We start from the raw sequence: 25,577 nt of genomic DNA on the forward strand, positions 1-25,577 counted from the left end.
AAAATAAATTATTTCACAAGCATGACTGCAAAGGTGGCGGTATTTCTATGCAGTATTTCACTGCACACGTGACTGTCTCACCCATGCAGGAGGGAACAATCTCATTTTAGCTACCCCCCCATTAAAGCTCAGAGAAATGAAACAACAGCAACAGGATGCTACTCTAAGTGCTTGGGTATGATATATTTAATTCATCCCCTAGTGTCAACCATGACACTGACACCTAGCTAAAAGAAAGCTTGAAAAGGTAAAGAAGGGCTTGCAGGACTGCAGGAAGGAAAACAGCAATGAAAAAAGGTGTCTTTTCAGGTCCCCTCAGAGAATGTGGAGAAAATTACACATTTTTCCTGAGGTTTAAGTTTATGAACTTTTACATCTAAAATGTATGCTATATAACATCATTTTTAAAGAAGTTAACCCTAGATGTTTTAGGAACGTAAACTAATTGATATCCATTCAGAGGACAGTCTGGGTCTTTAGCTCAGGACTATGATGAAAGCCCCTGTCTTTATGTTAGACACTGTCACATAAACAAACCTTAGGCTGAAGTGTGAGGGGTCAATGTAAGTTTTGATTACTTTTTTAAAATGTGGATGCTAAAGCTGAGATAAAGATTTTTTTTAAGAATAAAATGACAAAATAATGGCATTTGCAGGGAAATGGATAGAGCTAGAAGGAATCATGTTGAGCGAGGTAAGCCAAGAACGAAGAGACAAACGGTACATGGTCTCCCTGATAAGTGGATGCTAAATCCAAAATGTTAGGTGATATGACAAAACTAACAGGACTTAAGAAACAAAGAACTCCCACTCATCTGGTTGAACCACTACTAAATATCCCCATGCTGCTGATCACATACATGTTATATAACATGTGAGCACCGTTATATATTACAGACTGTGATAGACAATTTGCTCCAGGAAAGTTAGAATGAACTTGTGACTTTAAATGAGCATTATTATTCCACAATACTGTGAATTTCCGGAAATTATGTAATCACTTAATCACAAACAAACAAAAAAAACCTCGGGGAAGGGAGGGGATGGTAGGGGGAAAACAATGGAGGGGGTAACAATGTTCAAGAGGAAGTGTACTCATTACCTCACTCATATAACTGTAACCCTCTGTATAGTATCTTTACAATAAAAAAAAAAAAGAATAAAAATACATTCAAAGCCAAGCACAGACAGCTTGTGTCTGTAATCCCCCTAGATACGCAGGAGGCTACCAGCAGCAGGATAGGCTAGAAGACACTTAAATCCAATTAACTACCACCAAAAACCAAAAGAACAACTGGAGCTGTGACCCAAGTGGTAGGGTGCTAGCCTTGGACACAATAAAGCTCGGGGGGGGGGGGGGGGGGGAGGTGGCTCAGTGGTAGAGCACTTGCCTTGCATGCATGAGGCCCTGGGTTTGATTCCCCAGCACCACATAAGCCAAAAGAAAAAAAAGCAGAAGTGGTGCTGTGGCTCAAGTGGTAGAGCGCTAGCTTTGAGCTGAAGAGCTGAGGGACAGCGCCCAGACCCAGAGTTCAGGCCCCACGACCGGACCAAAAAAATTTAAAAAAATTTAAAAATAAATAAATAAAGCTCAGGGGCAGTGCCCAGGCCCTGAAGAATTCAAGCCCCAGAACAAGTACCAAGAAAGAAAAGGGGGGGGGGGGGGGAAGCCTGGGTTCAAACCTAAAACTCCAGATCAATAAAGAAAACTAACATGATTTGTCTCTTCCCACACTTCTAATCACATTGAGGTGACAGGAGAATATTTCAGGGCTATGGCTGCCAGTGATATTGACACAGGCCTACAATCCCAGCACTAAGAAGGCAGAGACAAAAGGATAGTACATTTGAGGCCAGCTAGGGCGAAAAAGTGAATTCAGGGCCAAAGTGGGCTACACATAAGAAGACTCCATGTAGACACTTTTTAATTGTACAGATTTATGAGTTGTCAGCATATGGACAATATACAAAAGAAAAACCATGGCCCCACTGAAACAAAACAAAACCATCAGCATCACAAAACAAAATAGTCTAGGATGATAGGTTGGGGTGTGGGTGGGGGGCCCCCGCGGGGAAAGCCAAGCAATGAGTAAGACCTAGAAAGTCACATAGGCCACTTGGCTCCAAGTCAGAAAGAAGACGACCAATGAATAAGAATGAACAAGGCTCGAGGAATAGGACAAAACCAGAGTGTTAGAAAGCCAGTATCTGGGGTGGAAAACTCAAGTCCTTAAAAAGAACAATGGGAAAAAAAATCATACTTCTCAAGCTTTATCTAAAACTACCTAAAATAGGTAGATCAGACATAAATTTCAGTCTAACACTGAGATTAGCCTTTCTTTACCTGCTCAGATTCAACGCTTCTCTATTTCTATCTCACATTACTGGTTAAGCAACAGAAATCTGTCCTGATGCAGGAACTGATTTGGCAAATGTATGGAGAGAGGCAGAGAGAAACGTATGCTCTCCACTGCTGTTAAGAAAAAATAAATATGTTGGGTGGGAAGATGGCTCAGTGGGGTAGAGTGCTTGCCTTGCATGCATGAGCCCTGGGTTCAATTCCTCAGCACCACATAAACAGAAAAAGCCGGAAGTGGTGCTGTGGCTCAAGTGGTAGAATTCTAGCCTTGAGCAGAAGAGCTAAGGGACAGTGCCCAGGCCTGGAATTCAAGCTCCATGACTGACCAAAAAAGATAAAAATTATGTAGAAGCCAGCACCTAATTTCTCCCAGCATAATTATTATCATGGTACATACACACACATATCATGTCTAGTTTTCTAAGTTTTCCTGGACATAAGTCTTTTATACTTCCGCTGTGAACAAAGAATGAAATATTGGACTTGATTACACTTCACCACCACATACTGTTCCTTCTATTTTTGGAGGGGGGGGGGCGCCCTCTGGTCGTGGGGCCTGAACTTGAGACACAGCGCCACTTCTAGCTTTTTTCTTTTTGCTTATGGGGTGCTGAGGAATCAAACCCAGGGCCTCACGCACGCAAGGCAAGTGTTTTACCACTGAGCCACCTTCCCAGCTCCTCCTTCTAATTATTTTTAAATATTCAAATAAACACTTCAAAGGGAAGGAGGGTATACTGGAAAGATGTCACCAGCCTGGACTGTCAAAAATGATTGCCAAAACGATGGGAGTTTAGACTCTTAGAAATTCCTTTTCCTTATTTTTTAGGTCAGATTCTCGGACTTGAACGCAGGACCTGCCACTTTCACTCACTGGCTAGCATTCTACCAACTGAGGCACGCCTCCAACCCCACTTTTAAGAATTTCCATTGTTAAATTCAGCACCAAACTCATCTGAAAATTTTATGTGTGTGTGGATTGTTGGCATGTGCGTAGTATTTAACAGTTCAGGAAAGGCTGTGAGACTCTTATCTCTAATTAACCACCAGAAAACTGAAAGTGGCACTGTGGCTCAAGAGGTGGAACAATGGCCTTGAGCAAAAGAAGCTCAGAGACAGTGCTCAGGCCTTGAATTCAAGCTCCAGGACTGGCAAAGAAAGGAAACAACAACAAAAATTTTTCTGATTTTTACTCAGTCTTGTACCTTTTTTTTTTCTTGGTGGTGGTGTGGCTTGAAGTCAAGGCCTGGGCACTGTCCCCAAGCTCTTCAGCTCAGGGTAAGCGCTCTACACTTGAGCCATAGTGTTACTTCCGGCCTTTCTGTGTATGTGGTGCTGAGGAATTGAACCCAGGACTTACTCAAGTAAGTAAGCGCTCCACCACTAAGCCACATTCTCAGTCCCTCAGAAAACTCAGTGTAGAGTGCTTGTCTATTATGGAAGAGACTCTGGTTTATTCCCTAACATTGAAAACAAACATCAAAAAAAGTCACCAAAGTGTTACAGACAAAGGGGGGGGGAGTGTAGTTGTGGAGGTGGGAGGGAAGGAATGATAGGGGAAAAAACAAAGGAGGAGGAAACAATGCTCGATAGGAAATGTACTCATGACCTTGTTCATGTAACTGTAACCCCTCTGTACAGTATTTTTACAATAAAAAATGTACAAAGAATAAATAAAGCTGGGTACCAGTGGCTCACGCCTGTAATCCTAGCTACCTCAGGAGGCTGAGATCTGAGAATCGCAAATCAAAGCCAGCCTGGGTAGGAAAACCATGAGACTCTTTTTTTTTTTTTTTTAATTTTATTTTATTTTATTTGAGAACATACTGTACAGAGGGGTTACAATTACATGGGCAGGATAATGCATACATTTCTTACCAAGCATTGCAGCCTCCTCCTTTGTTTACCCTTCACCTCCCTTCCCAGCCTCCCCCCTCCCCCCCACCCAATCATACCCCCCTCCCCCCCCCACACCGACATTGTAAAGCTGGTTTTGACATGACATTTTGTACTTCTCATTGTTGCAAACCATGAGACTCTTATCTCCAATAAAGCACTCAGAAAACCAGAAGTGGTACTGTGGCTCAAGTGGTAGAGAACTAGCCTGGAGCTGAAGAGCTGAGGGACAGCGCCAAGGCCCAGCGTTCACGACCAACAAATAAATAAATAAATAAATAAATAAATAAATAAATAAATAAATAAATAAATAAATAAATAAATAAGTGTTTCAGACAAATAAAGACCATGATCTGGGATAAATGGCAATAACAAAAGACTGAGAAGAGGAAAGACTGGGACATAGCAGGGAATCAAGTCTGTTGTGGTATCCTGAGGCCAGAGGAATATAGCAGAGACACCAGAAACAGAAATGCTAGGTAAGCCATATAAACCCAGGTCTGAGAAAAAGTCATCATTGACCTTTCTAAGCACTGATTACAGATTTGTTGTTTCCAAATCATTGTTTGCCACCTTCTTAGTACTACATTTTAATGTAATATAACCACAGCACTTGAAAGCAAAATCAAACACAACTTTGGCATTACATTCAAACATAACAGATATGATAAAACATTGTTAGGTTGAGTCTTACTTGACTTTACTCAGTCAGCTTTTCTGTATGAATCGATATGTAGGATATGGTCTTTGTTTTTTGGTTTTTGTTTTGTTTTCTCTTCCTGCTCCCTCTCCCCAATTTTCAAATGGTTTGTAGCTGTTCATGAACATAGCCAATACTTAGAACTGTGCCACTAATGGAAGGAAATCCTAAGAAAATGCATTTCTTTACATACCATCCTTCGAGCCCTGGCCCTCTGCTGGAAAAGTAGACTCAAGTCTCAATAATACCCTTTCAATTGTATCCTCAAGTGTTACAGAAATAGGACAGGATTGTACCATGCCTCTGTGATGTAAAATATCTTCTACCTACTTTATGACACTATGCTTTATCAGAGCTCTTTTTGTTGTTGTTGTTGTTGTTGGTCATGGGGCTTGAACCCTGGGCTTGGGCGCTGTCCCTGCACTCTTCAGCTCAAGGTAAGCACTCTATCGCTTGAGCCACAGTGCCACTTCCAGTTTTCTAGCGGTTTATTGGAGATAAGAGTCTCACAGACTTTCCTGCCCGGGCTGGCTTTGAACCGAGATCCTAAGTCTCAGCCTCCTGGGTAGCTAGGATTACAGGCGTGAGCCACCGGCGCCTGGCCAGAGCTCTTTTTAATGATGTTATTTAGGAATTTTTTTTTCCAGATGATGACCGAAAAACTAATTTTAAAAAATGGTGCCAAGTACCACAACAGTAACAGAACTTCACATTTTTCTGAGTTTTTTTTAAATCTTTTTTTCCTTATTAATGGACTATGCTGAATATCTAATTTTGTTCAGATGACTGTAAGACCTGGAAAGGCTGTTGCTGCTATTGGTGCAAACATACTGCTAGTATTGGTGTACATACATACACATACATACACATACACATACACGTAATTTGAATTTTTAGAAACTTAGCTGTGGTGTAAACTTTGGAAAAAATCATGCTAGTTTATTGTGTTGAGTTGGCATTGTAGAGAAATTAATAGCCATATTGGTCTAGAAATGTTAAACAATTTTTTTCCTTTTGTACAGGGGTAAATGCACTGTATTAAATGTGTAAGGTCTTGTCTACATGAGTTTAATTAGAAAACAAAATGAAGTATTCTCTAACTAATGAGAAAAATCATTTACTCTTACTGTTAGTTTATATCCAGACTATAAAGAATATTTAGCATTCAAATAAAACTCTAAATTGTCTACCCTATATTGTGAAATCTGTTCACCAAAAATTTTAAAAGTACACAAGTCAATACAACATTCATAATTAACAATAGGAACTTTTCTTTACTGGCAGTGCTGGAGTTTGAACTCAGGCCCATTCACTAGCTGGGCAAATGCTCTACCACTTGAGTCACACTTTCTACTTTCATATAGGTTCTCACTTTTGGTCTGGGCCAGACTGGAAAGTGATCTTCCTATTTATGCTTTCCACACAGATGAGATGACAGGAATGACCACTGTGTCAGCTTTTGATTGGTTGAGATAGAGGTGTCTCAAACTTTTTGCCCAGGTTAGCCTTGAAACTCAATCCTTCCATCTCAGCCTCACGAGTCCCTTTGATTACAGACATGAAACATACCTGGCTAACAATAACTTTTCTTACTGTTTTATGCCATGTACAGTACAAACCACTACATAAACTAAACATGTGAATCCTCACAACAACATATAAGTTAGCTGCTAATGGTACACTACAGCAGTTGCCACAAAAACTGAAGTTTAGAGGTTAAAAAGTTTCCACAAGGGGCTGGGAAGGTGGCTCAGTGGCAGAGTGCTTGCTTGCCTTGCATGCATGAGGCCCTGGGTTCAATTGCTCAGCACCACATAAGCAGAAAAAGCCAGAAGTAGTGCTGTGGCTCAAGTGTAGAGCACTACTAGCCTTGAGCTTAAGAGCTGAGGGACAGTGCCCAGGACCAGAGTTCAGGCCCCACAACCAACCAACCAAAAAAAAAAAAAGTTTCCATAAGCCAACAGTTTATGTGTTAACAGGATTTGAATTTTAGCTAAGATTATTGAACTTAAAGTTAATGAAGTTATTCCTATAATAGAATACTAAACAATATATACATGTTAAAGTTGATACAGCAAAAGAAAATGGTTCGTTATAGATCTTATGAAACATTTTCCTATGTATCTACTATACAAATAAGTAATCAGGAAATGTTAAATGAATTTGCAATACATTTCCTTATAACTTCAAATACAAATACAAAACTAAAAACTGCAGAACCATAATGTGCGGAACCAATGTGTTTTTATTTGCATAAACAGATGAGGTATTTGGGGGATAAGTCACAAAGGTAAAGACAAATTCATTTAACCTTTACATACACATGACATATAGCCTGATGGTAATTGTATTATTATAAGCCGTACAATTTTAGTAAGCCTGAATGTTGACTGCAACCTATGACGAAGTCAGGTATACAATTCTCCATTGTAGTGCTTTAAAAATGTCTGTTTTTGTGCTAATACTGGGCTTCAACTTGGGGCCTGGCACTAAGCTTTTTCACTCAAATCTGGAGCTCTAACACTTGAACCACAACTCCATTCAGTTTTAAGTTTTTGATTTTCAAATGAAGAATACTTGTTTAATCTGTGTGAATTCTTAAGCTATCACCTATATGTTCATATGACAAACTGTTAAGTCAGAAGTATATGCTGTATTATTTGAAAGCAGCATACCTTTAATTCCAGCATGCCTTTAATCCCAGCCATCAGGAGGTTGAGACAAGAGGAATGTGAGTTCAAGGTCCACCAAGGGTACATAACAATACTGCCCCTACTAACCTTAAAAAAAAGGTCTACTTTATATTTCATCTGGAAAAACCTAAGTTATTTATCTATCAGTTAAACAAAAGCTATAATGCTTATTATATAAATACAGCATCACTTTGCAAGCACAATAGTATAAGATCTGTCAAACAAACTAAATGACAAACTAAACTTAGCTCATCTTTAACCAAATAAGAGTTTTATTACTACTAAGAGAATCTTAATTGAATAAGAAAAATTTACCAACGCACACAAGAAATAAAAGACTAGTAAGTAGAAGTGTCTAACACAGTTTATCATGCAAATTAATTCAATTATAAAAGCCTGGGTAGCTAACTATTTACATCTATAAACTTTTTTTTTTTCTTTTTGGTGCTGGTCCTGGGGCTTGAACTAAGAGCCTGGGCATTGTCCCCGAGCTTCTTTGTGCTCAAGAATAGCGCTTTACCACTTGAGCCATACTACTATTACCATCTTTTTCTAAGTAGTTTACTGGAAATAAGAGTCTCAAGGACTTTCCTGTCCAGGAAGGCTTTAAACCATGATCCTTAGATATCACCATCCTAAATTGCTAGGATTACAGGTGTGAGCCACCAGAGCCCAGCTTATCTATAAATCTTTAGTTACTCGCAGTAACAAAAAAATTATTTTGCCCTTATAGATTGAATTAAAGTTGTGTATACAAAGCAAATGCTCTACCATTGAGCTACATCCTCACCCTTGGCTTTATCTGAGGCAGGTTCTTGCCATGTAAGTCATGATTGTTATGTAACCCAGGTTGGCTCTGAACTCATGATCCTCCTGTCTCCACCTCCTGAGTGCTAGAATTACAGGCATACATAAACCAGGCTTGGAGCTAGAAAAATTAGTTTTTAAGACTTCATATTGGTTCAAAACAATACAGTGGTACATTCATGTAGTAAAAAGCAATAAGCAGAATAGCATTCATATTTAGAACTAAGAGATAACTTTATCAAACACCTGCTTAGAACCTGAACTATGAATTGTGGTGGAAGTAGCAATTCCTCCAATAATGAACATACTTCTAGATTATCTTTAGCTTTTCTAAAACCTCTCTGCGTACTTGAATTTGTTCTACTTAAAACATTCTTGCTGGGCACCAGCAGCTCATGACTGTAATCCTAGACTCTCATGAGGCTGAGATCTGAGGATTATGATTCAAAGCCAGCCTGGATAGGGAAGTCCAGGACAGTCTTATTGCCAACACTCTTATTGCCAAATAACACCACCAAAAAGCCAGCAGTGGAGCTATGGTTCATGTAGCAGAGCATTTAGACTTGAGTAAAAAAGCCAAGTGCCCAGACCTTAGATTCAAACCTCCATATCAGCACCGAAACAAAACAAAAACAAAATGTTTAGCAAGTATATGGTAGCCATTAAAAATCAAAAGAAGGCTGAGGGAATGGTTCAAATTGTCTAGCATCTTCCTACTAAGAAGGAGATGCTGAGTTTAATCCTTAGTATCACAACAGACTAATAGAAGAAATACATACAATGCCCAAAATAAGATATTTCCAAGGAGATGGGGCTGGGAAGGTGGCTCAGTGGTAGAGTGCTTGCCTTGCATGCATGAGGCCCTGAGTTCGATTCCTCAGCACCACACAAGCAAAAAGAAAAAAGCCGGAAGTGGCGCTGTGGCTCAAGTGGTAGAGTGCTAGACTTGAGCTGAAGAGCTGAGGGACAGCACTCAGGCCCAGAGTTCAGGCCCCACGACCGGACCCAAAAAAAAAAAAAAAAAAAAAAGATATTTCCAAGGAGAAAACAATCCACAAACAAGAGAAAATAAAAATTCAAAAGATAAGAGATGTGGCTCAAGTGGTAGCGTACTTGTCTAGCAAGTGCTAGGCTCTGAGTTCAAATCCTAGTACTGCCAAAAGCAAAAACCAAAAGAACATAAAATAATACACAGTTGTGTTTTATGCAGAAACAATATAGTAAAAGAAGTCTATTAATTAAGAAACTTGAGTTATATCCCCTTGCTTCTGACATTAGGCTGGGTAACCTTAAGTAAATAATGGCACCAGATCTATACCACCCTCTCACAACATGCAGACTGGAGAGCGCCTATAAAAATCATGCTGCTGAGCAGTTCTCTTGACTACTAAATAATTAAGCAAGGCCTGGAGTAGCTCAAGGCAAGAAAAGCTAGCTAGGCTCCTTCCAAAACAATACACAAATCAGGAACTAGGGCTCATCCTGGCAAATCTGGACAAGCAATACTGACTTTGCCTTTCACCTCACATTGACAATATGGCCCCAAACAATAGTCTTCTTGGTTTGGGGCTTTATTGTTTTGATTTGTTTTTTTTTTTGTCAGTTGTGAGGCTTGAACTCTGGGCCTGGGCAGTCTCTGAGCTCTTCAGCTCAAGGCTAGCGCTCTACCACCTGAGCCACAGCGCCACTTCCAGTTTTCTAGTAGTTTATCTGAGGTTAAGAGTCTCACAGACTTTCTTGCCTGGGCTTCGCTTTGAACTGCAATCCCAGATCTCAGCCTCCTGAGTAGCTACGATTACAGGCACCCGGCTTCTTGGCTTGGGTTTTTAATTTTTAATTTTGCTATTTGGTCATCGTGGATTTTTACATACATTTTTAACATTGCATTAAAATATTTACCTCCATTATTGTATGGTTTCTGGCACCTTTTATAATTTGTGGCTGTGTTTTCTGAGACATTGATCTCTATGCACCTATGATGAGACAGTAAGCTAACCATTCTAAGAGAATGTATAGGCCAGGTGTATAAGTCCAGTCTCTTGGGAGTCTGAAATTCAGACTAACATACATATAAAAGTTTGAGACTCCATTTCAGCCAAATGGCTGAAAATGGTAGTATATATCTGTCATCCCCTGCAGGAGAGAAGCACAAGTAGGAAAATCACAGACCAGATCAGCCCAGGCATAAAATGAGGCCCTACCTGGAAAATAACCAGTGCAAAAAAGGAATTATAGGCATTACTCAAGTGGTAGAGCACCTACCTACCAAGCATAAGGCCAAGTTCAATCCCTAGTACTGCCCAAAAAAGTTTAAAAAAAAAAAACTGTAACAAAATGTGCAACAAGTATGGACTTGATCAAAGTTTTAGAGGGAGAATCAGAAGAATTAATGTAAAATTAATAACAATCTTAGGTAATAGCAATAAAGCAGCTACTATTTAGATTGCTCGAAGCAGAACTTTACCAGACACTATATATAACATCACTTTGTTTAATTTTCCTAGCAGATTGTGGAAGTAGGTGTTATTTATCATCATTTTTTTAAATGCAATTAAGCTTAAAGAATTGAAAACAATTTCACAGAACTGCAGAAGTAGGAGCTGGGAAGGTGGCTCAGTGGCAGAGCGCTTGCCTTGCATGCCTGAGGCCCTGGGTTCGATTCCTCAGCACCACATAAAGAAAAAAGCCGGAAGTGGCACTGTGGCTCAGGTGGTAGAGCGTTAGCCTTGAGCTGAAGAGCTGGAGGACAGCACCCAGGCCCAGAGTTCAGGCCCCACGACCGGACCCCCCCAAAAAAAACAAAAAAGAACTGCAGAAGTAGCAAGGTTGTTACTGAGTTCAATGCTAGTTCGGGTAACTATTAGTACTTTTAATATTTTAACTGGGTTCTAAATTTTTTTCTTCTAATGTATCAAGACAGGTGGGTGCCAGTGGCTCACTCTATTCAACTACTCCAGCTACTCAGGAAGCGAAGCTCTGAGGATCTCAGTTTGAAGTCAGCCCTGGCAGGAAAGTCCGTGACACTCTTATCTCCAATAAGCTACTCAGAAAAGGCTGAGAGTGGTGTTGTGGCTCAAGTGGTAGAGCACTAGCCTTGAGCAAAAGAAGCTCAGGACAATACTCAGGCCCTGAGTTCAAACCCTAGGACCAGCCCCCTACCCCACTCCCCTACCCGCAAAAATAAGTCAATGAGAAGTCATGAATCAGTAGTATTTCCAATGTACTATATTGTTTTGAAGTATCTAACTAAAATTAAAATCATACTGTATTTGTATTACTAAATTTCTTTGTGTTTTAAACCAACAGTTATATCATTCCCACTATAAACAGTTCTCCCTTTCAAAGAATGTATACTATTTTGCCCAAAACTCTCCACAGAATAAACAAAGAATCAACCATTTAAACAAATCCTCATGGGCTGGGAATGTGGCTTAGTGGTAGAGTGCTTGCCTAGCATGCATGAAGCCCTGGGTTCGTTTCCTCAGTACCACATAAACAAACTGAAAGTGGTGCTGTGCCTCAAGTGATAGAGTGCTAGACTTGAGCAAAAAGAAGCTCAGGAACAGTGTCCAAGCCCTGAGTTCAAGCTCCAGGACTGACAAAAACATTAAAAAATAAAAATAACTTAACATATCCCCATACAAATTATCAGAAAAATACAATATTGTTAATGTAATGATATTCTTAATCTAATATCCATCTGTAAAATTACTTGCCAGATAAAATTAGAACTACTATCCTAATACTGATTACAGATAAATCAAAACTATTAAAAAAATAAACAAAAAAGACCTATTTTCCACATTTGTAACTTACAAAATCGAATGCAGACTTAAGGGTAAAAAAATCTGTTCATTCAAAAAACAACCTATAGACAGATGTAAGAAAAAAAGTTTTACCAGTTTTTCTATTTTTATCCTATTCATCACATGCAATATATAGCCTTAATTTTTTTTTTGGGGGGGGGGGTGTCCAGTCATGGGGCCTGAACTCTGGGCCTGGGCGCTGTCCCTCAGCTCTTCAGCTCAAGGCTAGCACTCTACAAATTGAGCCACAGGGCCATTTCCGGCTTTTTTTCTTTTTGTTTATGTGGTGCTAAGGAATCGAACCCAGGGCCTCATGCATGCAAGGCAAGCACTCTACCACTGAGCCACCTTCCCAGCCCCTATAGCCTTAATATGTTTATAGTATAGTTTAGCAGTATCTTATTCTTAAGCTACACAATAGTTTAATAAAGGCAAATCTGTTTATTCAGTGCTCCATCAGATAAATGTTCTAGGGAAGACTAGATTATCTAAAAGCAGAGTAATTTCCTGCATTTTATGGCAACACTGGAGCTGGCTAAACGGAGTAGGTACAAACAACTCTTCCAGAAAAGCCTATTTGTAACCAAGAATGTTAAGAAATCATAACAGCCAACTAAATACCAAGTAATACTTGTCTGTTGTGACCAGGTAAATGGAAATATATGATAGATGGGGAGAACAAAGACTGTAAGTAAAGCAGGAAGGTGGTAGGGGAAGAGGGGAAGGAGGAAGAGGAAAAAGGGAAGAGGGAAGAGGGAAAGGGGAGGGAAGGAAAGGGAAAGTGAGAGAGGGAAGGAGGGAGAGAGGAAGGGAAGGAAGGAAGGAAGGAAGGAAGGAAGGAAGGAAGGAAGGAAGGAAGGAAGGAAGGAAGGAAGGAAGGAAGGAAGGAAGGAAGGAAAGAAAGAGGGGAGGGAGGGAGGGAAGGAGGAAGGGAGGGAAGGCAGGCTAAGTAAACAAGATCTAAGTCACTAAATACAGGTCTGACAAATTTAAACTTCTGGGAAAAATTAATTATCTACAACCCTTCATCTCTACTGAAACATATCCTATTTTAAATTTAAATGCATTTCACTGTTCTCTGCCTCCTACAAGTCATATGCTCTTTCCCGCCCACCTTCATTTGTTCCTTAGGATTTAATAACCTCTATAACTTAAATTGAAATGTTTGTAAGGAGGAATGAATTAGTATGAGGAAAACAGATACTTTCCTAATCCAAGGCCAGTTCCACTAATTTGAACCATGTCAGCCACCTGGAGGTGTCCTTATAACATGGTCACAAAGTGTGTATGAGCTGGGCATCAATGGCACATGCCTGTAATCCTGGTTACTTAGGAGGCTGAAATCTGAGGATCATGGTTCCAAGCCAGGCAGGGCAAGAAAGTCTGTTAGACTCTCTCCAATTAATCATCAGAAAACCTGTGGCTCACGCTGTGGCTCAAAGGGCTAGCCTTCAGCAGTAAGAATTCAGGGACAGAGCTTGGGTGCTAAGTTCAAGCCCCACAACCAAACAAAAACAAATGTTCTAAATGCACTCAAAAACAATGAACTGATTAACAATATAAATAATCCAGAGCAAATGAACAGTAAAATATTTTTAAACTGGCATATTAATCATTGTGCTTAGTTTTCTTCACATTCTTGAATATATTGTGTCCCCCTACTCAAAGAATAAGTACAAGATAAAAATTATAAAAGCCAGGCACAGGTAGCTCATGCTTGTAATCCTAGCCACTCAAAAGGCTGAGATCTGAGGATCGTGGTTAGAAGCCAGTCCATGCAGAACAAGTCTCTGTGAGACTCTTATCTCCAATTAGCCACTCAAAACCTGGGAAGCAGCCCTTTGGCTCAAGTGGTAGAGAGCTAGCCTTGAGTACCAAAAGGCTCAGGAACCACGCCCAGACCTTGAGTTCAAGCCCCCAAACCAACAACCACAACAAAAAAATTGTAAGAAACTTATCTTCAGTTTTCCCAAATTTCAATAGGGTTTTTCTATTGCAGAGACTTATCCTCTAAGTATTTGTAATTTCTTATTTGTATTCAAAGTATTGGGAGATTAAGGGTAATGTGGAGTCATAGAACCTTAAGCCCTGAATGCCATCTTCCAGGTATATTACAAGCAATTCAGCAATTATGAATGAGAAATAGTTGATCTGCAAGGAAATCTGAGACAGAATTTTAAAAATTCTAAACACAGGGCTGGGAAGGTGGCTCAGTGGTACAGCACTTGCCTTGCATGCTTGAGGCCCTGGGTTCAATTCCTCAGTACCACATAAGCAGGAAAAAAAAAAAGCCGAAGTGGCTCTGTGACTCAAGTGGTAGAGTGCTAGCCTTGAGCTGAAGAGCTGAGGGACAGCGCCCAGGCCCAGAGTTCAGGCCCCACAACCAGCCCCCCCCCCAAAAAAAATTCTAAACACAAAACTATCACTCTCTCTCTCTCTCTCTCTGTCTCTCTCTCTCACACACACTCTCTCTCTCTCTCTCTCAGAATTCAATGTATCACTACAGCTGGATTTTTATTTTTTTCCAACTACAGAGATCTAAAGTTTTCATTTTCTATCCTATATAAAACTGGTCACTGGAAATATTCCAATACCACATCATTGTACCCACAAACATAATATTCTGTTTCAACCCATTTATTACCCAAACCTAAAATAATTTAAGGTACAAATTTTGTTGTTGCTGTTGGGTTGTTTTGTTTTGCCAGTCGTGGGGCTTGAGCCTGGGGGTGTTATCTCTGAGCAATTTTTCTCAAGGCAAGGGCTCTACCACTTTGAGCTACAGTGCCATTTGTTTTTGTTTGTTTTTTGGGTTTCTTTTTTTCAGTTGTTTATTGGAGATAAGAGTCTCAAGGTGACTTTTCTGCCTGGGTTGTCTTTGAACCATGATCTTGAGATCTCAGCTTCCTGAGTAGCTAGGATTACAGGCATATGAGCCACTGGCATCTGGACCTGTTAGGTTTTGGGGGGATTTTTTGGTGCTGATAGTGGGGTTTGAATTCAGTGCATCACACTCTTGCTTGACTTTTTCACTCAAGGATAGTACCTTACCATTTGAGCCATATCTCCCCTTTTGGCTTTTAACTAGTTATATTAGTAACACTAGTTAAAAGAAAAAGACAATTACTCAAAGACACTAAACCTAAGCAGCCTTAACTAGATGACAAATAGCCCTAAAATTTGTTGAACTCAAAGCAGAAAGGCAACAAAAGATGGTTCTTTCAACCATCTTCTAGGTAGCTATTTCTTGCTAGCTTATTTATTTCTACAACATAGTAAGTATGCTGTTTAAGTACATTATTTCCAAGTACCTCCAGATACTGCAATCTCAAGTCTTTTAAATTGGATATAAGTATTGGAATGTTTATGATTGGAATGTTTAAGATGACTTATTGAAAAAGCAGTAAAGTTATAGCTTTACATGTTCAATCTTAAAAAGTTAAAAGTTTGCTGGGCACTAGTGGGTCACATCTGTAATCCTCAGACAGCTAAGATCTGAGTATCTTGGTTCAAAGCCAGCTCAAGCAGTAAAGTCCAGGAAACTCTTATCTCCACCTAACTGCTCAAATCAGAAGTGGAGCTATGGCTCAAAGTGGGAGAGTACTAGCTTTGAGCAGAGCTCAGAGACCACATCCAGGGCCTAAGTTCAAGCCCCACAACTGCCAAAAAAAAAAGAAAAGAAAAGAAAAGGAAGGTTACAATTTACTTTCAAATGTTAAGTACATTGGGGGGGAGGGGAGAGGCTGGGAAGGGATGTGAAGGGTAAACCAAAGGAGGAGGGTGCAATGCTTGGTAAGAAATGTACGCATTATCCTGCCCATGTAATTGTAACCCCTCTGTACAGTATGTTCACAAATAAAATTAAATTTTAAAAAAAGTTTGTTTGTTTTTAGTAATTTTACTCTTGTTTTTAATGGACTATGATCTACCACAATTTACATGTATTTTACTTTGGATATTCTTTTTTTCTATTAGTGCTTACCTAGTATTATCATTCTTGAGGCCCTGGTTTGATGCTCAGGACCATAAAAAGGAAGATAGGGAAAAGAAGAAAGACAAAAAGGAGGCAGAGTGGGAGGAAGAAAAGGAGGAATGGAAGAGGAGGAAGAATTAATTCCTATTTCATGCTAGAGACTGAGCAAAACCAAAACCATAACTGGTAAGACATTTTAGACCTAGACAACAGATCATGAAAGCAAATCTCTAATTTTTTTTTTTGGGGGGGGGGGGTTAGAGGGGGTCAGTTGTAGGGCTTGAACTCAGGGCCTGGGTGTTGTCCCTGAGCCTTTTTGTGCTCAAGGCTAATGTTCTACCACTTGAGCCACAGTGCCACTTCTGGGGTTTGAGTGGTGGAGATAAGAGTTTCACAGGGACTTTTCTGCCCTGGCTAGCTTCGAACCATTATCCTCAGACCTCAGCCTTCTGAGTAGCTAGAGTTACAGGCATGAATCGCCAGAGCCAGGTTAATCGCTTTAATGTTTAAGTGTTGCTAAATATTATGAATTACATCAAGAAGGTCAACAGTTTTCATTAAATTTGATGACAAACACTTGAAATGCCTGATAAAGCTGGATCATCATCCACAGGGACCTAGGTTTTTCTTTGTTGAGAGATCATTACTACTTCAATCTCATTGTTATAGATTTGTTTATATCATCTTAGTTCAAATTTGATAGGTTAAATGAATTTAGAAATTTGGAGCTGGGAAAGTGGCTCAGTGGTAAAGTGCTTGCCTTGCATGCATGACGCCCTGGGTTTGATTTCTCAGCACATAAGCAGAGAAAGCTGGAAGTGGCACTATGGCTCAAGTGGTAGAGCGCTAGCCTTGAGTTGAAGAGCTGAGCTGAGGGACAGCACCCAGGACCACAACCAACAAAATTTTTTTTAAAAATTTAAAAATTTATCCATTTCTAGGTAATTCAGTGTATTTGAATATAGATGTTTAAAGGATGGCCCTCTAGATTTCATTTATATTTGTTGTAATGTCCTCTTTTTTGTCTCTAACTTTAAGTTGGGGGCTTTTCCCCCTCCTTTTAATAAGATTAGCTAGGGGTCTATCAATCTTATTTTTTTCAAAAAACCAACTTGCTGTTTCATCAATTTTGTGTGTGTATGTGTGTGTGCACATGCATGCGTACATGTGTACCAGTCCTACAGCTTGAACTCAGAGCCTGGATGCTGTCCTTTTTATAGATTTTTAGTCTGCATTTCATTAATTCCTGTCCTACTCTTTATTATTTCTTTCAATTTGCTAATTTCAAGTTGTGCTGGTTCTAGTTTTTCTAGGAAATTGAGTTGTATCATTAGGCTATTTGAGCACTACTTTCTGCTTTATTTTTTTTATTCCATTCCTTCTTTTATTAAACGTGTTGACATTTTTGTTTTATTTTTTAATGTAGGCATTCATCTATGTTCATTTTCATTAGATTCTAGAAACTTTTTATTTTCCCTCTTATTCTTCAATGACCTCACTATTCATTCAACAATGTTTTGCTCTGTCTCCCTGTGTTTGAATATTTTCTGTAATTTCTTTTGCTGTTGAAGTCTAGCTTATGGTCTGATAGCATATAAGGAGTTACTTCAACCTTGTATTTAACTAAGACTTGCTTAATGTTCTGTGTTGCAAGTGCTTCTCAGGTTCTCCAATTCAGGCAGACCAAAGGAAAAATGCCAGACATGGTAAGGACGGAGGTCACATTTATTGAGAACTCTCTGTCAATACAATCACCAGCAGTAACACTACACTGTTCACACATCCATCAGTGCACCTCTAGACCTGTCTTGAAATGGTGCCTGTTCTATACCCAACTAGACAAAAGTTGTGTTTGGCCAAGGATGTCATACAAATCCACACCCAAGAACCCTGTCTCGAGGCTAAATTCAGGGTTTCCTAAGGCAACACATGAGCATTTAACTCATACTCACGTGAATATGCTGAGTCCGTTGGAATCCCAGTCCTTGGTACCTGTGGATCGAAAGTCCTACTACGGAAGTTACAGGTGAGAAAGTCTGACCTACCTTGTTTACCCTTCAGTCCAGAACATGATCTAATTTGAACAAAATTTCATAGACTTCTGAGAATATGTATTGTGTAGTTGCTGGACAAAATATCTTGTAAGTGTCAGTTAAGTCTGTTTGGATTATAATGTCATTTAGTTCTAATGGTTCTTTGATTTGTTTGGATGACTAGTAAGAACGGAGTACTGAAATCTCTATTATTATGTTGGGGGGTCTGTCTATCAGTGTTTCTAACTCCAGAGTACTTGTTTCATGAAGCTGGGTGCATCAACACTTGATGTGTAGCTATTAACTGTAATTTCATCTTGCTGGGTTGTTCCTTTTATTAATAGGGAAGAGGTCTTCTTTATTTTGTCTGACTAATTTTAGTTGAAAGTCTGTTTTATCCGGTGTAAAAATAGGTACTCCTGCCTGCTTTCTAGGTCTACTTTATATATTTATTAGTCCATTCATCCTTCTTTTATCTTTTTTCCATTATACATCATTAATCAGGCCTATTCTTTTTTTTGGGGGGGGGGGTGGGGTCTGGTCATGGGGCCTGAACTCTGGGCCTGGGCGCTGTCCCTCAGCTCTTCAGCTCAAGGCTAGCACTCTACCACTTGAGCCACAGCGCCACTTCTGGCTTTTTTCTTTTTTTTTTTTTTTGCTTATGTGGTGCCTAGGAATCGAACCCAGGGACTCAGGCACGCAAGACAAGTGCTCTACCACTGAGCCACCTTCCCAGCCCTAATTAGGTCTATTCTATCAATCATATTCCACTTCCTTCTAGACTTAAAGCAGCATGCATTAGGTGATAATCTGCATTTTTCTTCTTATCTCCACCCATTACTGCCTTATGATCGAAGGTCCACCTTCTTCACAGAGTATCATCTTTTCTCCAATAAACCTATCTCCTTCCCCCAGAAACTGGAGCTGTGGTGATGATTTATGATAGTAGAGATTGTGTAATCTCAGAGTGGATACATATTACCTGAGATTACCTCCTCATTTAAGCTTCCTCTCCCAGAGTACAACAGGGGAAAGAAACCAGAATCTCAAGTACAGAGGCAGATTTTGTTTTTTGTTTTTTTTGGTCAGTCGTGGGGCCTGAACTCGGGGCCTGCACACTGTCCCTCAGCTCTTCAGCTCAAGGCTAGTGCTGTACCACTTGAGCCAGTGTCACTTCCAACTTTTTCTGCTTATGTGGTGCTGAGGAATCGAACCCAGGGCCTCATGCATGAAAGGCAAGCGCTCTACCACTAAGCCACCTTCCCAGCCCCACAGAGGCAGAATTTTTAATTACTGAGCCACACTCTCTTTACATGGCTAGTGACAAAAAAAAAAAGAAGAATTAAAACATCACCACAATCTTGCCACTACCCAGTTGTACCTAAACTCTGAGACATCTCCAATGAAAAGATCTTAGTATATTAAACCTTCCAACCAAAAACTTTCCCTTTAGATGCATAAATCCTAATGTAGAAATATTAAAATGAAAACGGTAGATATACATCTCTTTCCAAGGTCAACAATTCCACAGCAAGGGGACTGAATAAAGTGAAGCTGACAGCATTGTTTATTCTTAATGATGAACTCAAAAAGATCGATGACAAGAATAATTAACAAAATTAAAAAGAAGGTATAGAAGCATCTGACTGAAATAAAAATCTAGGTATGAGAAGCTCAATTCAAATATAAAGCTAAATCAAAGGTCTTGCTAACAGAGTGGAACAAGCTGAAAATAATAATATCAGGGTTGACAATAATCTAGAAGAACTAGGTCAAAGACAAAGGGAAAATACTAGGGGACAAAATGAATAAAAGACCTCTGTGTACCATCCAAGACCAAATCTACAAATCACTGGCAGAGAAGAAGAGGTTCAAACTAAGGGCACAGATATCATAATCAATAAAATAATAGCAGAAAACTTAGTCTTAGGAAAGAGAGTCATGCTGGGCACCGGTGGCTCATACCTATAATCCTAGCTACTCAGAAGGCCAAGATCTGAGGATCACAGTTCAAAGCCAGCCAGCCAGGGCAGGGAAAGTCTGTGAGACTCTTTTTTTTTTTTGACAGTTGTGGGGCTTGAACTCTGGGCCTGGGCACTGTCCCTCAGCTCAGGGCTAGCACTCTACAACTTGAGCCACAGTACCAATTCCGGCCTTTTCTGTGTATGTGGTGCTGAGGAATCAAACCCAGGGCTTCATGCATGCAAGGCAAGCACTCTACCGCTGAGCCACCTTCCCAGCCTGTGAGACTCTTTATCTCCAATAAACCACCAGAAAACTGGAAGTGACGCTGTGGCTCAAGTGGTAGAGACTTGCCTTGAGCTGAAGAGCTGAGGGACAGAACCCAAGCCCAGAGTTCAAGCCCCATGACTGACAAAAAAAAAAAAAAAAGACAGTCATTTAGCACAGGAAACTAGTGAGATCAGAGCGCGCGCACACACACACACACAAAATAGTCAAAACACTAAATATATAGAAGAAAAATACTGAAAGCTGAAAATAAGATACATTCAGAATCTAGTTTATTAGCATAACAGATTTCTCTACATATACAAATTTTAAATACTGTATTTCCTACCCCTTTCCCAGTTTTACTTTTTCCTTATCACTTAACACTATTTCACATACAACCAATCTAATTACTGTTCTGTGGTTCCCATGAAAATGCAAACTGACAGGCAGGAAATTTCCCTTTTGTCCACTGCTATACCACAAGAGCCTAATTCAAGCCTAAACAAGGTAGTGGTTGAATAAACAGGTTCTCATTAAATGACTAAAAGTTTGTTAAATCCTTTAAATATAAAGGAGCTAAGATACAATGACAAGGATCAGGCCTGACAGCCTGGCAACTCTGATGTAGGGGGATCATGAGGATGAAGTTAGTTGCAGGCCAGCCTGAGCTACATAACGAGACCTTGGCAAGGTGCTATTATGATTGAAAGAGTTCACTTTCTCAATCAATGAAAAGAAATACTACAAGAGATAAAGTAACTCCACTGTTAGTTTTGAGCTCCGGGATATATCACCACGCCCAAATATCTATTATTCAATTTTTTTTTTTTTTTTTTTTTTTTTGTCGGTCATGGGGCTTGAACCCCGGGCCTGGGCGCTGTCCCTCAGCTCTTCAGCTCAAGGCGAGCGCTCTACCACTTGAGCTACAGCGCCACTTCCGGTTTTCTGGTGGTTTATTGGAGATAGGAGTCTCACGGTCTCTCCTGCCCGGGCTGGCTTTGAACCGCGATCCTCAGATCTCAGCCTCCTGAGTAGCTAGGATTACAGGCGTGAGCCACCAGCGCCCGGCTATCTATTATTCAATTTTATGCACACCTAGAAGTGCTCTAAAATGCACTCCATTGGTAATAAATTCAACAAACAAGCCAGGTATACATTTATACTTGCAATCCCAACTATATGGAGATATGGAGTAGGAGGATCACAGTCTGAGACCAACCAGAAAAAAAGCACAAGATCTTATCTGAAAAAAATGACTCAAACAAAGGGGATGAGGACAGGGATCAACAGTAGAGCACCTGCCTAGAAAACATGGGGCCCAAAGCTCAAACCCCAGCATCACAAGGGAAAAAAGGAAGGTTAAAACCCATTGATAGGGCTGGGAATGTGGCTTAGTGGTAGAGTGCTTGCCTCGTATGCATGAAGCCCTGGGTTCAATTCCTCAGTTACCACATAAACAGAAAGAGCCAAAAGTGGCATTGTGGCTCAAGTGGCAGAGTGCTAGCCTTGAGCAAAAGAAGCTGGCGAGAGAGAGAGGAGAGAGAGGAGAAAGAGAGAGGGAGAGAGGGAAAGGGGGGGAGAGAGAGAGAGAGAGAGAGAGAGAGAGAGAGAGAGAGAACAGAACAGATGATGAGATTGATAGCTGGGCACCAGTGCTAGCTACTCAGGAGGCTGAAATTTGAGAATCACAGTTTGAAATCAGCCTGGGCAGAAGAGTCTCTGTGAGACTCTTATCTCCAATTAAACACTCAAAAACCAGAAGTGGAGATGTGGCTCAAAGTAGTAGAGTGCTAGCCTTGAGCAGAAGAGCTCAGGAACAGTTCCCAGGCCAAGTTCAAACCCCACAACTAATAAAAATAAATAACATTGATAAATTCATGTTTTAATGGATTAGTCAACTAGAAGTAGTAGTCTAGGAATACAGATGGCCTCTAAAAGTGTATTTTTTTCCCTGATCCTTTTTCTTTTTCTCCCTGCCATCTGTCTACCTTGAGGTTAATGCTCTCAGGCATGATGGTCAGCCTCACCACAGCCCAAGCACAAAGGAGCCAAGTCTGAAACTGTGAAGCAATTCCTTATCTCCAATTATCCACCAAAAAAGCCTGAAATAGAACAGTGGTTTAAGTGGTAGAGTGCCAGACTTAATCTAAAAAGCTCAGGGACAGCACCCAGACCCTGAGTTAAAGCCCCATGACTCGTACCAAAAATAAATAAATAAAAGTGTTTAGATTTATGAAGACAGGCCTCTTGAAAACTCTTACCTAGTAGTACTCAGGAGATAAGCAGAATCAAAGTAAAAGAGATAAGGTCTTAGAGCCTGAGAAAATTCTAATTTTATACAATATTTGTATATATAGTTTGTTGACTTTAAACTCTTTTCCTTGCTAAACTTACATCCATACTTTTCTCAATTACTAAATAGAAAAACTGTGCCAGACTTATAAAATAATGAAAGTGGCATTAAAAATGTCTCGTATAGGGAACATGTGGCATCTAGGAATAGCAAATTCTTGCACAGTCCTCATAATTTCCTATACTGCAAAAAGAAAAGACTCTCAACACACTAGAAGTTCACATAAACAAGGACTTAGTCCCAGAGCTCTAATATCTCTCACCACTAGTGATTTTCTCTTTTAGGTATGTAATCATCTCACTTAAGAGACAACAAGCAGGGGCTGGGAAGGTGGCTCAGTGGTACAGCACTTGCCTTGCATGCATGAGGCCCTGGGTTTGATTCCTCAGCACCACATAAGCAAAAAGAAAAAAGCCGCAAGTGGCGCTGTGGCTCAAGTGGTAGAGTGCTAGCCTTGAGCTGAAGAGCTGAGGGACAGCGCCCAGGCCCAGAGTTCAGGCCCCATGACGGGAACCAAAAAAAAAAAAAAGAGACAACAGGCAAAACCGGTTTTAGAATACAAAGGCTTTACAAAATACTTTACCAAAAAAGATAATAAAACTCAAATTTAAGAAACTAATATTTCATGTGATCATGTATTTTAATGTGACTGTGTATCTTGGTAGCTTTGGCTCCTAATATGTGATATGTCTGCCCTATGACTCTATTATGTTATTCCAGAACACTAACATAGGCTAAAAAAAAAAAAGTAAAATTTAAAAAATGCACTAATAGCTGGGTGCTGGTGGCTCATGCCTATAATCCAAACTACACAAGAGGCTGAGATCTGAGGATTGCGGTTCAAAGCCAGCCCAGGCAGGAAAGTCCATGAAACTCAACTCCAATTACCATCAGAAAACCGGAAGTGATGCTGTGGCTCAAGTGGTACAGCACTATCCTTGAGCTGAAGAGCTCAGGGACAGCGCCCTGGCCCAGAGTTCAAGTTCCACAAACGACAGAAGAAAAAAAATAGAACACTAATATTTTTTAACAGGTTGAGAGACTTACAACAGACTTGAAGAAGCAAGCTATGATATCAGAGCCTAAATCCAGTAATTCATACTAACTATACACAAATTAATCCTTTAACTGAACAAGGCATAAGCAAAGACTAGTTCAAGGCTAACCCTCAAATATGGCATGTACCTTAAGACTGAACAGCTATCTATCTATAGTTTATGGTAATGATTCAGTGTTCCAATTCAAGAAAATGTGTTTTAACTCCTCTCAGGAAAGGAGATAGTAAAGACACACACTAAAAGACATATAACTAATGTCAATATATTAATTTTAAAAGCTGTACATTTAGTCATCTTTACAGGGCACCACCTAAACCAAAATATAAATTACTAACCAGAGGACATCAGAAAAATACTTACAATAAAAAAATGATATGTCTGTTTTAATAAAAATACCTTGTGATATCATTGAAAATAGAACATGATTCTGAATCAGACAAACATTCCAGAAATGGAATATGAATATGAATTCTACCTTCCTCACCAAGTCAGATAACTTCTCTAAAGCAAAATACAGCTCCAGTAAGAGACAATAATTCAATTTTGCAGGATTATAGTAAAAAATAGGGGGAGGGGAAACACCAGACAAAGACATGGGTGAAAATATGAATGTAACTATTAATCTTACTTTGTTGCTCTTCTTTAGTTTTTTTATTGTTTTGTTTTTGTTGTTGTGCTCTGTTTTGTCAGTCATGGGGCTTGAACTGTGGACCTGGAGGTTGTCTTCAGTTCAAGGTTACTGCTCTACCACTTGAGCCACTGCGTCACTTCCAGTTTTCTGGTGGTTCATTGGAGATAAGAGTCTCACTGACTTTCCTGTCCGGGCTGGCTTTGAACCACGATCCTCAACTCTCAGCCTCCTGAGTAGCTAGGATTACAGGCATGAGCCACCAGTGCCCAGCTTTGATTTTTAGCCCACTCTGGGTCTTGAACTCGGAGCCTGGACACTGTCCCTGAGTTTTTTTGCTCAAGGCTAGTACTTTTCCATTTGAGCTACAACTCCACTTTGGGCTCTGGCTTTTTGTAGTTTATTGGAGGTAAGTATCTTACAGACTTTTCTGCCCAGGCTGGCTTTAACTCGTGATTCTCAGATCTCAGTCTTCTGAGTAGCTGGATTACAGGTGTGAGCCACTGGTGCCCAGCTGTTCTTTGATTTTTTTTTCTTTTTTCTTTTTTTGTCGGTCATGGGGCTTGAACTCTGGGACTGGGCGCTGTTCCTCAGCTCTTCAGCTCAAGGCGAGCGCTCTACCACTTGAGCTACAGCGCCACTTCCGGTTTTCTGGTGGTTTATTGGAGATAGGAGTCTCACGGTCTCTCCTGCCTGGGCTGGCTTTGAACCGCGATCCTCAGATCTCAGCCTCCTGAGTAGCTAGGATTACAGGCGTGAGCCACCAGCGCCCGGCTGTTCTTTGATTTTTAAAAGCAGGGTCTCAACCAGCACCAGTAGTTCACATCTATAATCCAAGCTACACAGCAGGCTAAGTTCTGGAGATGTTCTTTCACAATCAGCCAAGACAATAAAGTCCTTGAGACTCTACCTCCAAAATTAACTACCAAAAAGCCTAGCTGAAGCCATGGCTCAAGTGTTAAGTGCCAGTCAAGCAAGCAAACTGAGCAACCATAAGACCTTGAGTTCAAACTCTGCTATCAGAAAAAAAGGGGTAAAAG

General features: G+C 40.1%; 1 protein-coding gene across 1 annotated transcript in view; it reads right to left on the reverse strand.

Moving 5' to 3' along the window:
* The window catches only part of Rock2 (Rho associated coiled-coil containing protein kinase 2), a 123,734-nt gene that overhangs the window by 64,704 nt on the left and 33,453 nt on the right, over positions 1 to 25,577 (reverse strand). The gene's annotated exons all lie outside the window — the stretch shown is intronic.

Source organism: Dipodomys merriami, unplaced genomic scaffold (genome assembly GCF_024711535.1).
Source record: "Dipodomys merriami isolate MVZ:Mamm:240054 unplaced genomic scaffold, mDipMer1.0.p SCAF_110, whole genome shotgun sequence".
Lineage (NCBI taxonomy): Eukaryota > Metazoa > Chordata > Mammalia > Rodentia > Heteromyidae > Dipodomys > Dipodomys merriami.